The following is a 7003-nucleotide window of genomic DNA, read 5'->3' on the forward strand; positions in this document are numbered from 1 at the left end:
TGTGGCCTTCTGCTGGTAGAGATGTGTGTCTTCCTTACCAAAGAACCTCTGGCTTTCACACTTAGCTTTTTTTTTTTAAAATATATTTTATTGATTTTTTACAGAGAGGAAGGGAGAGAGATAGAGAGTTAGAAACATCGATGAGAGAGAAACATCGACCAGCTGCCACATCTTTTCTGCAGTAATATAATTAACTAGAGGCCCATTGAATGAAATTTGTGCACAAGTGCAGTCCTTAGGGCTGGCCTGTGATCGAAGTGTGAGTGTCTGGTGTGGAAGGGCAGGTCCCAACTGACCTCCGGGCCCTGGGCAGCGCCTGGACTGCCGCATGCCCCTCTTCGCCTGAGTCATCAGGCCCCCACCTGGTTCCCCCAGCACCCGGGAGCTGGGCAGCGGCCCTGCCACCGCCACTGCTGGTCACCATCTGCGGGGCGATTGGGCCTGGCTCGCACCCGCCTTGACCTGGCGCTGCCTGCTCACCTGCTCCGCCATCCCACTGTGGTCCCGCTCCCACTGGGGCCCATTGGGGTAGGCAGCGCCTCCACTGCTGTCCGCTGCCAGCACCACGTCATCAACACCTGTCATGTTCTGCATCACCCCTGGTGGTCAGCGCACGTCATAGCGAGTGGCCGAGCTCCCGGTCAAGGGGACAATTTGCATATTAGACTATTATTATATAGGATTATTCATTTCACTTCTTGTTATATTTTCAAAAGGGTCAATTGCCTTTGGCAACAACAAACCAATTTTATGGTCCTAATATTTCTCAAATGCCAGATACATTGGACTTCTAGTGCATGGGTTGGCACACTATGATTTGCAAACCAAATCCAGTCCAAGGCATGCCTGCTTTTGTAATGTCCCATTTTTAAAGAGCTGTAAAACAAAAAACAAAGAAGAATATGAAATACTATGTGGTCCTTTTAAAGAGTTTGCCAACTTGTATATTCCCTTCCACTGAAAACTGTCTAGTTTACCAATAGTGAAAGTTTTAACAATTGCACTGCCACTTTGTGCTAGGAGCTCTATTCACCACCATGGGATTCTTTGCCAAGTAGATAGTGAACCCCAAAACTTCATGTTAGAGCAGCGGTTCTCAATCTGTGGGTCGCGACCCCTTTGGAGGTTGAACGACCCTTTCACAGGGGTCGCCTAAGACCATCGGAAAACACATATATAATTACATATTGTTTTTGTGATTAATCACTATGTTTTAATTATGTTCAATTTGTAACATGAAATTGGGGGTCACCACAGCATGAGGAACTGTATTAAAGGGTCGTGGCATTAGGAAGGTTGAGAGCCACTGTGTTAGAGCCTGCTTTCTTTCTTTTTTTTTAATATATTTTATTGAGTTTTTACAGAGAGGAAAGGAGAGAGATAGTCAGAAACATCGATGAGAGAGAAACATCGACCAGCTGCCTCCTGCACACTCCCCACTGGGGATATGCCCGCAACCAAGGTACGTGCCCTTGACCGGAATCGAACCTGAGACCTTTCAGTCCGCAGGCCGATGCTCTATCCACTGAGCCAAACCGGATTCGGCGAGCCTGCTTTCTTGAACCATTCCCATCACCAGTGGCTGCTAGTTGGAAGAGCTAACTGAGATGGCGATTAGCATCTCAGGAGTCTATTAGGGAATGTTCTTAGGACAACATCTGTAGAAGGAATGGAAAGGAAGCAGAGGGATAAATTGGGCTGTAAAGTATTATCAAAAAAGCCAATTGACTTTATAAGGAACTCGAAGCTGGGATAAACTTCAGAGTTGTCCAAAGTTGTGGCAAGGTGCTGGGCCCTTATGGACCTGTTTTGATCAGTCACTCAATGACGGCCACTTGGGCAGGCAGCTGTTGTGAGCTGAAACATTCCTGAAAGGGCCTGACAGGTGAAAACTGTTTTCCAACAGCGCTCCCAGTAGCGGAAATAAATCCTTTATTTCTACAGGGGAAGCATATCCCTGTCTGCTACATATACCTTTATGTGAGTTCTTTTAATTATAATTTTACTTAAAAATTTTAAGTCATTTTTTTAATAAGTCAGTTTTTCTCATGAGAAAACTATTACATATAATTCTCTCACACTCTACACTGTTCTTGCAATCCAGGACCCCTCAGGTAACGTAGGACAGCTGGTTTTGCCTTGATCCCTGCAGGCCAGGCTGAGGGACCCCACCAGTGCACAAATCCATGCACCAGGCCTCTAGTGTGATTGAATCCTTACAATGCTAATCTTTAGGATTGAAATTTATAGCAAACAGGTCTTAAAAAGACATCTAATTCAGCCCTTTTGACAAATGAGGTTGAGAATAAGATAAAGGGTTATGAAGCTAGTTAGTGATAAGTAAGGATTAAAATGTAGGTTTCCACCCTAGCATGTTTGGTCAGTGGATAGACCATTGATCCTCGGCTCTGGTTTGAGGCAACCAATCGAGTTCTCTCTCACATCATCGTTTCTCTTTCTCCTCCTGACTTCCACTCTCTCTCTAAAATCATTGGAAAAATATCCTCGGGTGAGGATTAACAACAAAAAGTAGGTTTCCAAACTCCCAGGCTAGTATACTTTTAGCAACTCCTTAACTTAGTTTCTAAGAAGACAGTATTAGGGTTCTGAAACAACAGTGTTTTTTGGCCTTTAAAGCCATCTTGCTGCTCTTTGAAACAATGTTAAACAATACTAGTATATACATGCTTCAATAACAACAGTAATAATAAAATCAACTTCTGGACTCTATCATTTTCATCACCCCTGAAATTAATTTGGACAGATGAATATGATTTATTTTTAACTTTCCTGGAAGATGGTTCCACAGATATCTTTGGAAAGTTCTTCCTGATAACTATGGGTTATCAGATAATGGAAATCCTTCACTATTTATTTGCAGACAGGATTATATAATGAACATAGTTTTCAAATGATGTCTGACAGTGCTCTAGAATTTAAAAATGTAGTATTTTAGTTTCAATGATGTTTTTGGATCATCTGAATTGTAATTGAATACTGTTACTTGATTCTTGGATTAGAATTTACATTTGTATTTATTTTTTGTGGTGCCAAGTATTTACTGTTTTTGATCATTGGGGACTAATATTAAAGGAAAAGAATAGAGGTAATTTTAAGAATATGCTTTTGAGTTAAGTGAAGACCAAGTGATTTTTCTAGTATATGGAATTATAATTCTATACAGTAGGTCCTCAGGTTACATCTGAGATCCGTTTCTATGGTGTGACATAACGTGATTTTCGCCATAAGTCAGAACCCACATAAGTACCAACGTCACTCACATGGAGCACATACACAGCAGTAATGAAGTGAAACAGTAAAAAAAATTTTAAAGAAAGATAACAGTTCCTGACCTTTACTTGTGGTAAATAATAGAAATCATAAAGCACATATGTTGAAATCATGGAAGTTTTTTTTAAATAAATAAATGGGAGATGGTGATATAAACATGAAACAACGTACATCGAGTCCAACATGACCCGAGGACTGTCTGTACAATAAAACCCTAATATGCAAATTGACCGAATGGCGGAATGACCGGTCGCTATGACACGCACTGACCACCAGGGGGCAGACACTCAATGCAGGAGCTTCCCTGGTGGTCAGTGTGCTCCCACAGGGGGAGCGCCGCTTAACCAGAAGCGAGGCTCACAGCTGGCCAGCGCAGCAGCTGTGGCAGGAGCCTCCCCCGCCTCCACTGCAGCTCTAAGGACCCTTTGGGGGCTGTCCCCCTAGGGGTCCCTGACTGTGAGAGGGTACAGGCCGGGCTGAGGGACCCCCGCACCCCCTCCCCCGCCCCGTGCACAAATGTCGTGCACTGGGCTCTAGTGTTTCATAATAATGTGAAACAGAAAAATTACATACCTTAACATGAGGCATTTAGTAGTTAATAATACAGGTATTCCAAATTTAACCCTTTGAGTGCCAACCAATATCCTAGGAACTATGCTAAAATTGCCAAGGCATTTTTGCTGATTTTACAGCAGTTTAGGAAAAAAATTATGAATCGCAAGTAAATGAAGTTACATATTCAAAAACTTAAGAAAACCTTTACTACATTTGTTTTTGTCTTTGACATATATTGTTTGCTGATTGTATTATAAAATGCTAGTAGAAAAAAAAAATTGAACAACACATATAATGTTAAAATAGAGGGACACCCTTCTCCAATATCTTCCACAAAATTGTCATCTTCACAGCAAGAATTGACATATTTAACAATATCACTAATAAAAGCAGACTTAGAACTGGACGCCATTTCAAGCTTTAGGGCTACATAATCTGAGTAAACTTCATAAAATCTTAGTACCTGTAAAAAATTAGGCAGATAAATGCCAGTAGTCAATTTTAGAACTACAAACATTTGGCATCATAAGTAATCTGCACTCAGGTGCCATCTGTCAATAAAGAGTGAACTACTAGCATCTAATAGTGACACTGCAGGAGGAGCGCGATAGTGCTTCCGGCACTTTTGGCGAAAGACAGGAGGAGCGCAATTGCGCTCCTCGGCACTCTAGGGGTTAAAGGAAGCTTATAGTGGTGCAGTTAGTACCATTTTCAGGTTTTGAGCAGATATAAATTCAGCAAAATCACAACATCCATTCTTTTTAAAAAAAATTACATTTTTATTGATTTCAGAGAGGAAGGGAGAGAGAAACATCAATGGTGAGAGAATCATTGATCAGCTGTCTCCTGCACGCCCTCTACTGGGGATCAAGCCCACAACCAGGGCATGTCCCCCCCCTGACCAGGAATCAAACCGTGACCTCCTGGTTCACAGGTTGATGCTCAACTACTGAGTCATGCTGGCTGGGTAAACCAGCAATCTTTTGGTGCACGGGATGATACCCAACCAACTGAGCCATACGGGCCAGGGCTCTGTATTTTTTTTTTTTAAGTTAAGGTGGGACCCACAGTAAATATGTGTGTCTCTTTTATATCTCATCCTGAATGGTTTACTTTGAAATTAGAGAATTTAGTGCACTTGTATTGTTACTATAAGTTCATTTTGCTGTCTTTTCAGTGGAGAAGAGTTTTTTCCAACATCCAACAGTCTTCTTCATGGAACACATGTGCCTTCCACCCAGGAAACTGACTTTTCCATAGTCTCTGCACCAGTTTACATTACCATCAACAGTGCACAAGGGTTTCAGTTTCTCTATGTTCTTGCTAACACTTGTTATTTTCTGTGTGGGGTTTTTCCCCCTCCTAATGGATGTGAGATGATATTTCATTGTGGTTTTGATTTCTGCAATGGTAAGTTGTGTTGAGCATCTTTTCATATTCCTCTTGGCCATTTGTATTATCATCTTTGGATGATAAATGTCTGCTCAAATTCTTTGCTCATTTTTTAATTGGATTGCTTTTTGTTACTGAGCTTTCTCTATACTATTATCTCCACCATTGTGCTTGAGAATGACCAAAAGCGCTCATAACCATTTTTAGTGTCTAAACATTATATGTACTGATAGAGTCAAAAGCAGCTTTTTAGTGGTATTTTCTAATAAGCCCTTTCACAGTATGGTTTCTACTAATCTTCCAGATTTATCTCCCTTGTATCTCTTCTCATCATATCTCCCTTCCCCTCAAACATATAAAGGCATACCTTGGATGTTGCAGATTTGGTTCCAGAAAGTGAGCATTGCAATAAAGCGAGTCATAAACTTTTCAGTGGTGGAGGGTCTTGCCTTCAATTTGTAAAAAATGTGGCACCTATGAATAAAGTGAAGAGCAATAAAATGAGGTATGCCTGTAAAGTTTCAGTAATACTTAATTTCTCTAAACTGGTAAAGTTAGTGTATCCTCCTTGCCCTCTAGGCCATTACACACGTTCTCTATACTTGGAACATTTCTCCTGTTTGAACTGTCTTCTACTCCTCTTTAGCTCAATGCCTAGCTCTCCTTTTCTCTGGGAAACCATCTTTTAGCCTACAAAATATAAATTAGGTTTTTTTCCCTATGTGGTGAACTTCCTTAATCACATCATGTATGAAGCTGCGTTGCTTATGCCCAGTCTATTTACTATCTTTCCTACAGTAGGCCATAAACTCTGTAAGAACAGGGATTGCACTGGCCTTGTTCATCATAGTATCCCCAGAGCCATAGGAAGCATTCAGTAAATAATTGTTGTTGCAAGAATGAACACCAGTACTATATTATTTCAACAAATTTCTAATATGTGCAGTGCATTCTGAGTGATACAAAGTTGAACACAAGTTCGTTTGTTGAGCAAATAATTTGGTCCTGTCCAAAATGTCCAGGAAGAGATTTGATCCTCACCAAAAGGTCCTTGCTATTGGTCCTGTCCACAACATTCATGGAGACATTTGTTCCATAGTTAACATAAATTCTGCTCAGCAATCCTACAAAATAGGAACTCTGATCCATATACCTAACCCCATGAACCATTGCTAGCTAGGCCACCCAGGCAAGAATGGTGGCTATTGGCAATATAGCCATAACACAATCATGGGACCATAAAAAATGAGAGCGGTTTTAATGTATTTATCTGCTAAACCAAAAGTAGAAATAAATGTTCTATAAACCAAGAGATATCTTCAAAGCATGGGAGTTTTGGACAGGATCAAATGTCCTGCAATGGTTCTTTTATTCCAGCAGCTTAAAGTCTAATGGAGGAGAGAGGATTTTCTTACTCTGTCCTACTCTACATCAGCTTTTTATTTATTTATTTATTTATTTATTTTCAATTAATTAAATCTTTATTGTTCAGATTATTACATTTGTTCCTCTTTCTACCTCCCATAACTCCCCTCCACCCAGTTCCCACCCCACCCTCCTCCCTCACTCCCCACCCACTGTCCTCATCCATAGGTGCTCGATTTTTGTCCAGTCTCTTCCCACATCCCCCACACTCATTTCCCCCCCAAGAATAGTCAGTCCATTCCTTTTCTATGCCCCTGATTCTATTCTAATCACCAGTTCATTTTGTTCATCAGAGTATGTATTCACTTGATTTTTAGATTCACTTGTTGATAGATGTGTA

General features: G+C 40.9%; 1 protein-coding gene across 2 annotated transcripts in view; it reads left to right on the plus strand.

Moving 5' to 3' along the window:
* Positions 1 to 1843: 1843 nt before the first annotated feature.
* The window catches only part of STRN3 (striatin 3), a 105102-nt gene continuing 99942 nt past the window's right edge, over positions 1844 to 7003 (plus strand). For both annotated transcript variants that reach the window (XM_006766013.2, XM_006766014.2), the window contains exons 1-2: positions 1844 to 1852; positions 2590 to 2595. The gene's annotated coding sequence lies outside the window, so the exon portion shown is untranslated. The remainder of the gene's footprint in view (positions 1853 to 2589; positions 2596 to 7003) is intronic.

This window comes from Myotis davidii, unplaced genomic scaffold (assembly GCF_000327345.1).
Source record: "Myotis davidii unplaced genomic scaffold, ASM32734v1 scaffold21, whole genome shotgun sequence".
Classification (NCBI taxonomy): domain Eukaryota; kingdom Metazoa; phylum Chordata; class Mammalia; order Chiroptera; family Vespertilionidae; genus Myotis; species Myotis davidii.